Raw genomic sequence first — 10235 nt, 5'->3', positions numbered from 1 at the left:
AAACAAAAATTTTGTTCTATTTTTAAAAAAAATCTCTCTTGACCTCAATTCTTCAGCTCTTGCTCCATTTCTTTGTTCCCTTTAATAGCAAAACTCGTGCAATGTCTATATTCACTGTTCCCAATCCCTTTTCTCCCTTCCCTCTTTAACCTCATTCAATTAGATTTTTTCCATCCAGCTGCTCCACTGTAACTTCTCTAGCCCAGCTCACCAATGACGCCTACATCTCAGAGGCAAGGTCAGCTCTTACTCCTCATTTTGTGTAGCCCATCAGCAACAGTAGGCATGAGGACATCACAATCCACTCTGCCTATTTCTTATATTAACAGCTACTTTTTCTTCTCTCTTTTACTAGGGCCTTCTCATCTTCTGATTTTTTAACTCTGGGATACCCCACGGTTCCCAATCCTTGAACTTAATCTGTTTACACTCACTCCTTAACTTATCTCATAAAAAGTCATGCTTTTAAATTCCATCTATTCTTTGACACTTTCAGCAAGCTAGGTTGTCATCTGCATAACACAGGTTATTGATGAGTCTCCCTTCAATCCTGATGCCACAGTCTTCTTCATAAAGCCCAGCTTCTCAGATCATTTGCACAGCATACAGACTGAACAGGTATGGAGAGAGAATACAACCCTGACACACTCCCTTCTCATTTCTTTTTTTGGCTGAGAACACTGTACTTTATTGATGGTACAAGACAAAATGTGCTCCCTAAGCCACTGCCCATTCACAGTGGGACTGGACTGAAAGTGTATCAAGGATGTGAGGTTCTCAGTGTGTAGGGGGGGTTGAATTGGTGCAAGGACTCCCAAGCAGCTCAGGCGCAAGCGCGCGCGCTCTTTCTCCCCCTCTCGCTGGCGTGCTCTCTCTCAAATGTACTGGCATGGCTTTCTGTGTCCCCACGCGCAATGTGTCAGTTGTGGATCTGACCTGCCCTCTGGAAAAAGCTGCCAAATATGATGACATCAAGAAAGTAGTAAGGCAGGCATCAGAAAGGCCCCTCAAGGGCATCCTAGGAAACATTGAAGACCAGGTCGTCTCCTGTGACTTTAACAGTGACACTCACTATTCTTCCTTTGCCAGCTGGGCTGGCATTGCCCTGAACAATGACTTTGTTTCCTGGTATGACAATGAATTTGACTACAACAACTGGGTTGTTGACCTGACAGTTCACATGGCCTCCAAAGAATGAAAGCCCCTGGGATGACCCTTCTCAATTTTAAACCATGTAGTGTTTCCCTGCTCTGTTTGCCAACAGCCTCCTGGTCCGGGTATAGGTTCTGCATAAGCACAATTAAATGCTCTGGGATTCCCATTGTTCTCAATGTCAGTCACAACTTATTATCATCCACACAGTCAAATGCCTTTGCATAGTCAATAAAACACAAATAAACATTCTTCTGGTATTCTTTACTTTCAGCCAGGATCCATCTGACATCAGCAATAATATCCCTGGTGCTACATCCTCTTCTAAATCCTGCTTGAACTTCTAGAAGTTCCCTATCCATATACTGTTCTAGTTGTTTTTTAATAATCTTCAGCCGTATTTTGCTTGCATGTGATAGTAATGATATTGTTCAATAGTTTCCACATTCAGTTGGATCACCTTTCTTGGGAATGGGAACAACCATGGACCTCTTCCAATCCATTGGCCAGACAGCTGTATCCAAGGCTGCATCTGTTAATTGAAACAAGTCAATTGGTATTCCATCCATAGCTGGGGCCTTATTTTTTGTCAATGCCTTGGATGCAGCTTCTACTTCTTCCTTCATTATCATTGGCTTCTGTTCATATGATACTTCCTGAAATTTTTCAGTGTCAACTATTTCTGGTACAGTGATTCTGTGCACTCCTTCCATCTTTTTTTGATGCTTTCTGGATCATTCAATATATTGCCCATGTTGTTGTTGTTGTTGATTGCTGTAGAGTCGAGGTTGACTCCTATCTAAAAATGTCAACCCTCTATCCAGCATTTCATATCTCCATTTTCTGCTTCTGTTTTCTCCTGAATATACTATGCAACCAACCCTATGTTATGTCATTGTGCATTTGTATCTTTGTGCATGTTCTGAGTGCAAGTGCATGTGAGTACATGGGGATCCCTGGTTCTTTCTATCATTACAGATGTCTGTTATGTCCCTGTGAGATATTAATTTTTTATGTTTTTAGATATCATTCTGATATTTTCCACAACTGCTCTTCTTTAGCACAGCCAGCAGAGGGGGCTCAGGAATCTTGAGGAAGGCAAGAGTAATGTTCTTTCTTTCCTTATTTAAAAAACAAAATCCACCACCAAACAACAACAACATAAAACCATTTCCTTTGAAAAATACTAGTTCTTGAAAGGGTTGGCTATTATTTATGACTGACTTTTCATAAAATGAAGACAAAAAAGCAAACAGCCACTCAGAACTTGAATCTCCACAATCAGGGCCATTTCTACTTTAGAATAGACACCCAGATCTCCGAAAATGCCAACCCCCAAACAAACATGCCTACATTACTTCCATGTCTCCTACAACACCAGGCATAGTCCACTCACTATTTTAAGATTTCAAAACTCCTTAACTCATCAAGTACTCTAGTTTCCCTTTCTTGCCTCCCCATTAACCTGCCTTCCTTTTGGCTATTTAGATGTAATTCAACTGACACCTATATAATGACTCTACCCTACAAAGTCAGTTTTTGTCTAATTTAATCTTGCTATCAAGCCCACACTTGGTACTAGCAGTCAGAAGATCAAGAGACATACTACACTGGGAAAGTCTACAGTCAGGGACCTCTCCAAATTATTGAGAAGCAATGATGTCAGTTTGAGAACTAAGGTGAGCCCAATTCAGGTCACAGACTTTGCAGTCAATTAATATGCATCTGAGAGCTGGACAATGACTAAGGATGACAGAAGAAAAACTGATGTCATTGAACTGTGGCGTTGGAGAAGAGTGTGCAGTATCTCATGGACAGCAAAAGGAACAGACATGTCTTAGCAAAGGTGCAGCCAGAGTGCTCCTTGGAGCAAAGCTTTGTCTCATATACATTAAACATGTTGCTAGGAGAGGTTATTCCTTGGAGAGGGACATCATGCTTGGGAAGGTGACGTGATGGTCAAGGAGAGGAAGACCCTCTGTAAGCCAGGAAAAAGGACTGGCCATCATTTCTGAAATATAACATGCCTTCGAAAACCGTATGTACGATAGAGCACACTTGAGTAGAATAATGAGTATTGCAACTGAGGCTGAGCCCTCAAATTTGGAAACACAAATAAGGAGGAATTAATACAGTAACTGGGACAATGGGCATTGGTGTGCTGGAGTCAGACGGGCTCAGGATAGGGCAGGGTTCAGAGCTGTTTTACACAGGGTCACTATGAGTCACAGGCAACTCGACAGTATATAGCAACAATAATGCTCTAAAGCAGGAAGTCCTTCCTTCAGTCACACTATGAGCAAAACAGACCCCCGAGAGGCCACCCAGACTCTGAACCATCACAGGTTCTTGGTCAAGCAACTCAATAAAGATTCAGACTGGTTCCAAATAACAACAAAGACCACTCAGAGAGCAACTGCCACATTCCAGGCACTTTACATTTATTTAGGCCTATGATTCATTCTAAGTTCATTTCTTGTGATGAGTATAAAGTATCTATCTAAAATCTTTGGTGGAAGGAGGCACAAATGCCATCATTTGCAGAAAAGACTATACTTACTCTATTGAAATGTCTTTGTTCCTTAATCAAAGATAAATATAGTTGACTATATTTATGAGTATAGTTCTGTACTCACTATTCTGTTCCACTGATGCACTTGTGCTTCAACAGTACCAATGCTGTCTTGGTTACTGCCACTTGAGTCACTGAACTCAAGTGGTATGCATTTTCTAACCCTGTGCTGCCTATCCTGAGTCTTTTACTTTTCCATATAAATCTCAGATTCACTTTGTCAATATCTACAAATAGCTTGCTGGGACTGTGAATGAGAATGCACAGGACCTATAAATTGAGAAGAACCTACATAATAATAATATTGATTCTGATAATCCATGAACATAGAATATCCTGAATTTATTTAGACCTTTCATCCAAATTTTGTCATTTCTGCACACAAGTACTTTTAAATATTTTGTTGGTTTTCGAACAGTTTCATCCTGGAGAGGGTTAAACCAGGCTGCTTCTTGAAGGCAAGGATTCTGAACCTTCGTCTGACATACTTAGGACATGTTGCAAGGAGAGACTGGTCCTTGGAGAGGGACATCATGCTTGGGAGGGTGGAGGGACAGCGCAGGAGGGGAAGACCCTCTATGAGGTGGATTGACTCAGTGACTGGGGTAATCGGGATGGGTGTGTCAATGAGATTGGCACAGGATAGAGCAGGGTTTAGGGCTGTTGTACATAGGGTCACTATGAGTCACAGGCAACTCGATGGCACATAACAACAACAACATATCTACATATTTCTATTTTTGGTATTACTGTAAATAGTCTTTTTAAAATTTTGAATTCCAATTATTCACTGCTAAATGTGTCAAATGTGATAATGGTTACCCATGGTAGACAGGGTTTGTTGGAGGTCCCCAACTTAAACAAGCTTGGAAGCAGGAGTGGCATCCATTTCCAAAATAGCTTGCCTCCAGAAACCTTATGAGCCTGGAGAAACGATGAAAGTCATACAAGCGTACAGATCTTTCATTCACAGGGTCGCTATGAGTCACCTACGACTCGACAACACTTAACAACAACAACAAGTATATTGGAAAACAAATGACATTTATGTATCAATCTCTGGTCCTTTAAGAGAGAAGAAAGCAACCTCTTGGCGCTACTTTCACCAGCGGAGCCTCACTCAGTGATGCACTGCCGTAAGTCAGGCAGGCACAGTTTGCCGCATCATGGAAGATGGCAGTGGCCGTCTGTGAACAGGGCCATAAGGGGTCTTTAGCTCAGGCCCTTAGCAACTTCCAGGGCAGTGCTGCAGGCTGCATCCAGCAGTGAAATGGTAAAAGTCCCAACCTCAGCAAGTGCGGGGAAGAGCTAGCCTGCCTCAAGCAGGTTTTAGTGGAGCTTGACTTGTGCCCACAAAAGGAATGAAGCTGACTAGGTAGCAGCTTGTTCTGGCCCGTGACATCCTGGAGATCAAAGTCCAGGGAATCATCCTCTGCATGGATGAGGACTACATGGCCCAAGCCAAGTGTGACTACTTTGATTACAAAGAGCAGCTCCATGAGTCAGCCTTGGGCCTTAACCTCCTCTTTCTGCTGCCCCAGAGCCAGGTAGTGGAGTTTCACACAGAGTTGGCATGGCTGCCTGCCAAGGACATCCAGGCCAATGTCTCCATCAAGTACCCTGTGTCTCTCAAGCAATAACTGATGGAAGACAAAAAGATCTGATAACCAGGAACAAGGTGTTCCTGGTTAAAGGCAACAACATCCCTGCTGGAAGCTGTGGCTTCTTCATTGACATCTTGACACTATCTGGGATTAAATTGTTGGGTGCATCAAGAAGGTTTATGGGGGAAAATATCCTCTTCACCAAGGCCACCAGCATCCTCTTCTTCACTACACCAAAAAGATGCCAGACTACATCAAGAAATGTGGGGGGGTCCTGAGCCCCAGCAACTACTACAGTTTTGGCAGCCATCAGTAGAGGCCAGAGGACACCATCATGCCCTCACGAAACTGCCCAAACAAGTCAGTGAGTATGCCCAGTCCTCTGGGCATGAGAGGGGTGGGTGGGGCACTCATTTTTTAAAGCCGTGGTGCTACATCTTTTTTCCATTAAAGGTACACTGACAGGCAAAAAACAAAAAAGAATGAAGGCACATTACCACCAATCTCACAAAAATAGGAAAGGATTAAAAGGCAGTATTATGAACAACTGTATGTCAGCATATTGTATATTGTAAGTGTGTTGTTGTTGTTGTTAAGTGCCATGAAGTCGCAGGCGACTCACAGCAACCTTATGAAGGAGAGTCCTCGATGCTTGAGTGCCTTTCATCCTCTCTCCAGGTTCAAAGGGTTTCCGGAGGCAAGCTATTGTGGAAGTGGATGCCACTCCTCCTTCCAAGCTTGTTTAATCAGGGAGCTCCACCCCACTCTCTGTCTGCATTGGGTAGCCAACCATTAATGCATTTGACACATCAGTGCCACAGATTCCAAGTGTAATAAACTGAAAAACACAAACTACTGAAACTAACTCAAGAAGCAATAATAAATCTGAAGAGACCTAAAATAAAAATTTGAATGAGTAATTTTAAAAGTGTTAGTGAAGAAAATTCTAGAACAAGATGGATTCTTTGGTGAATTATAGAAAGTATTTAAAGCAAAACTAATATTAATTTTTCACTAACTTTCAAAAAAATAAAAGAAGCTGGTATTACCTTGATACTATAAAAGCCACAAGAAAACCACACTACTGACCAATATGCCTTTTGAATATGTTTGCAAAGTTCTTCAACAAAATACTAACAAACTGAACCCAAACAGCATATTAAAAAGTTTACATACCATGAAAAAGTGGGATTCATGCAAAAAATGTAAGGCTGGTTTAAGATAAAGAAAAATCAGTATAATAGAGCATTTAAATAGAATAAATGACTAAAAAAAAATAGATGCTAAAAGTATTTGAAAAATAATCCAACCATTTAATCTAGTGAAAAAGTTCAATACACAAGGAAAAAGAGACTTCTCAGCCTGAAAAAGCGTCCATGAACAAACTATAGCTGAAAACATACTAAATGGTAAAAGCTTCGATTATTTAACATTAGGAACAAGACAAGGATGTCCACTACTATAATTTTTATTCTTTATTATTGAAGGTTCTTGTCTTGGCGATTAGGTTAGAAAATGAAATCAAACATGTCCATATTTAAAAGGGAGAAGTAAAAATGTCTCTATCTGCATACAATTTTGAACTTTTATGCAGAAAACACTAGGGTAATCACATTTAAATCACATTTAAAAATATGTTAAAGCTTTAATATATTCACTAAAAATGTTAAAGCTAAAGCTATTCAACAAGGTTGCATGATGCAAGATCAAGATTAAAAAACAACACACAAAAACATTGTATTTCTATACAGAAACGATAAACAGAGATGGAATTAAAGAAAAGTCCATTTTAAAAAGGCTACAAATAAATAAGATACTTCAGGAAAAAACTTTACAATGCTCTGAAAATAGAAAACACAAAAAAACCCCCTAACCATTAAAATATAAAAGACTTAATGTAGAAAGGCATCCTATGTTAATATTCATGGATTGGAAGAACAGCATTATTAAGACTCCAAATACAAATCCCAGCTCACTGCTTTGCCAAAATGGGTAGCACAATCCTAAAATACTGTTGTGTTATTGATTGCCTTAGAGTTGAGCACAACTCATAACAAAAGGCCAGAAGCCCCTCTACAACTATCAATATTTATCAAAGTTCATAGTTTCCCAATGCATGTTGTTTAAGAAGTGGATGCCACTCCTGCTTCACAGCTCCCTATTTTAGTGTGATTTTAACAAAGGTTTACAGAAAGGTTGGGTTCTCATTGCACGTTTTCCTCCTTCCCCCAGTCCACTTTTCTTGAGTTGTCGCTATGAGTCATGCTCCACTTGAAGGCAATCAACAACAACAACAAGGGCTTATTTCAGGGCAGGCTTCAGAGCTACTGCACATGGGGTCACTACGTGTCACAGGCGATTCGATGGAACATAACAAGAACAAATGGCTTAGTGGGTAAAGAGTTTCATGCTATCTACAGCCTCTGAAAACCTACTGGAGGCTCAACTATGAGTTGGTTCTGACTAGACAACAAGAAGAAAAGAGAGCGGGATACAGAAGAATCACTCGGGGACTCTACTGAGATGTAGATTGTGAAGATGGCACAAGACAGGAGAGGCTTCAGATGTGTTGTTTACAAGGTCATTATGAGTTGTACTTGACTCAATGGAAGCTAAAAGCAATAACTACAACAACAGGGTCTCCACAAGAAATAACTGATAACCCAGTAACAAAATGGGGAAAACACATGAAAAGACTTGTTACAGAGACATTAGGAAATCCAATAGACACATGAAGAAATCCTCAAAATCACTGGAAATCGGAAAGATGAAAATGAAATAAATAACGAGATGCCATCTCACCCCAGAAGCAATAGCAAAGTTTAAGAGCAGAGCAAGTAATAAATGTTAGAGAGGATATGGAGATTGGAACTCTCCTGCACGGCCAGTCTGGAAGGCGGTTTTATAGTTCCTCAAAAAGCTGGACATTTAAATCCCATATGCTCCAGCTATTGCACTGCTAGGAATATACCCCAAGGCAAATAGAACACATGTACACTTATGTTTGTAGCAGGAATATTCGTAAAAGCAAGAAAATGGTAATAGCCCAAACGTCCATCAACAAATGAATGGATTAAGAAGTTACTGGGTAGAGAACCAAGATGGTAGCGGTGGAGGAAACAAGGTAAATAGAAACGGGCCACCATGGCCCACCACAGTCCTCAGTTTATCAATAATTGAACAATTAAACAATTGATTACTGGTCTTCAATATGGATCGAGGCTCAACATCAAGAGAACAAAGATTCCCAAAAATTACTGTGTGAGTCCCACGGCTCCCAGCCCCCCACTGCCGAGCCCACGCTGCCTCCGCAACTCCATGGGGCCTCTGTGCCCGACCCCCAGGATCCCCTCACTTGAGAGAGATGGCGGGAGCCAGGCCCAGCAGCTGGTACAACAGCCTCCACACAGTCACAGAATAAACTTATTCTAAAATAAATTCGCAGAAGCAAGATGTTGGCAACAAGAGACGCAGTGTGAGGAGCAGGAGGCCTAGCAAGCTGCACTGAAACAGGCCACGCAACTTATACGGACCCAAATAGCCAGGCAGTTGGCTGCTTGTCATCAATGTAAGACTGATGTTCATCATCAAGAGGACGAAGATTCTCAAAGGAACATGGATGAGTCCCACTTCTGTCTGCTACTAGCCCCTAAGCCCACGCTGCTGCGACCCCATGGGGCCACCATGGCTGGAGCCCACAGGTCCCCTTGCCTAAGCCAGGCGGCAGGTGCCACAGCCGGTATTACAGAGCCTGCACACAGCCGGTGGCTGAGGATGCCTAGAACTGGGGCCCCCAGCGTGGGAGGGGGCGGCTGCAGTGCCATGGGGCAGAAAACGTCAGGAAAATATCTTCTAACTGAACAAGAAGTCATGCAGCTTCAACCCAGGACCACCAGTAAGGTGTTAAAGTGGGGTCTCCTTCCCCCTTCACCTTAACGCCCCTGTTCAGTATGAAGAAGCCAGAGAGTCTGTGCTCCATTCCCAAATGAGAAACCCACAGGTGAGTAATACCATTTCTCTGTTAAAAAAACAACAACAACAAAACACACACACACAAAAAACCCACACAAAAAAACCCCAACAAAAAACTACTTAATCACCATTGGACTATGCTCACCATTACCCTGTCTCTTTTGGTCCCCATGGGATCTTTCTCATTTCCTTCACCCACTCCCCTCACCCACCAAATTGTGCAGCCCTGTGATTTCATCCCTGCCCATCCTCACTCTTCTGCTCCCAACCCTCACCCTCTTTTATCCCCATACATGTTTTTCACAATAATTTTTAAAAGGCGGGGGGGGGGGAATTGCTGTATGTTTACAATTAAATACTACATATCACTAAGGAATAACTATTTTGTAAAATACTATATAACTGCAAGTGATCAGTCCTTGGAGTAGGACATCAAGCTTGTGAGGTGGAGGAACACAGTAAGAGAGGAAGACCCTGGATAAGATGGATTAATTCAGTGACTGGAATAATAAGGGTAGATGTGTCAGAGACAATAAAGTTGGTACAGATAGAGCAGGGTTGAGAGCTGTTATACATAGGGTTGCAATGAGTCATAAGCAACTCGATGACACAAAACAACAACTACCATATAACTTAAGAGAGGCTAGAGAGCATTATGCTGAATGAACTAACTCAACCTCATAAGGACAAATACTGTATCAGATCATAGTTGTTGTTGTTGTTATGTGCCGTCGAGTCGTCTGCGACTCATAGCGATCCTATGCACAACAGCCCTAAACCCTGCCCTGTCCTGCGCCAACAGCACTGCCTCTGACACACCCATCCCGATTACCCCAGTCACCAAACCAATCCATCTCATAGAGGGCCTTCCCCTCCTGCGCTGTCCCTCCACCCTCCCAAGCATGATGTCCCTCTCCAAGGACCTGTCCCTCCTG

The 10235-nt window shown here is 42.1% G+C and overlaps 1 pseudogene; it reads left to right on the top strand.

Annotated features, from left to right (window-relative positions):
* The first annotated feature begins 889 nt into the window (after positions 1–889).
* Positions 890–8823, top strand: LOC102872095 (annotated as a pseudogene).
* Positions 8824–10235: the final 1412 nt, after the last annotated feature.

The sequence above is a fragment of the Elephantulus edwardii genome, unplaced genomic scaffold (genome assembly GCF_000299155.1).
Source record: "Elephantulus edwardii isolate Elephantulus edwardi_28Jun2011 unplaced genomic scaffold, EleEdw1.0 scaffold00016, whole genome shotgun sequence".
Lineage (NCBI taxonomy): Eukaryota > Metazoa > Chordata > Mammalia > Macroscelidea > Macroscelididae > Elephantulus > Elephantulus edwardii.
This window is presented reverse-complemented; position numbering and strand designations above follow the sequence as displayed.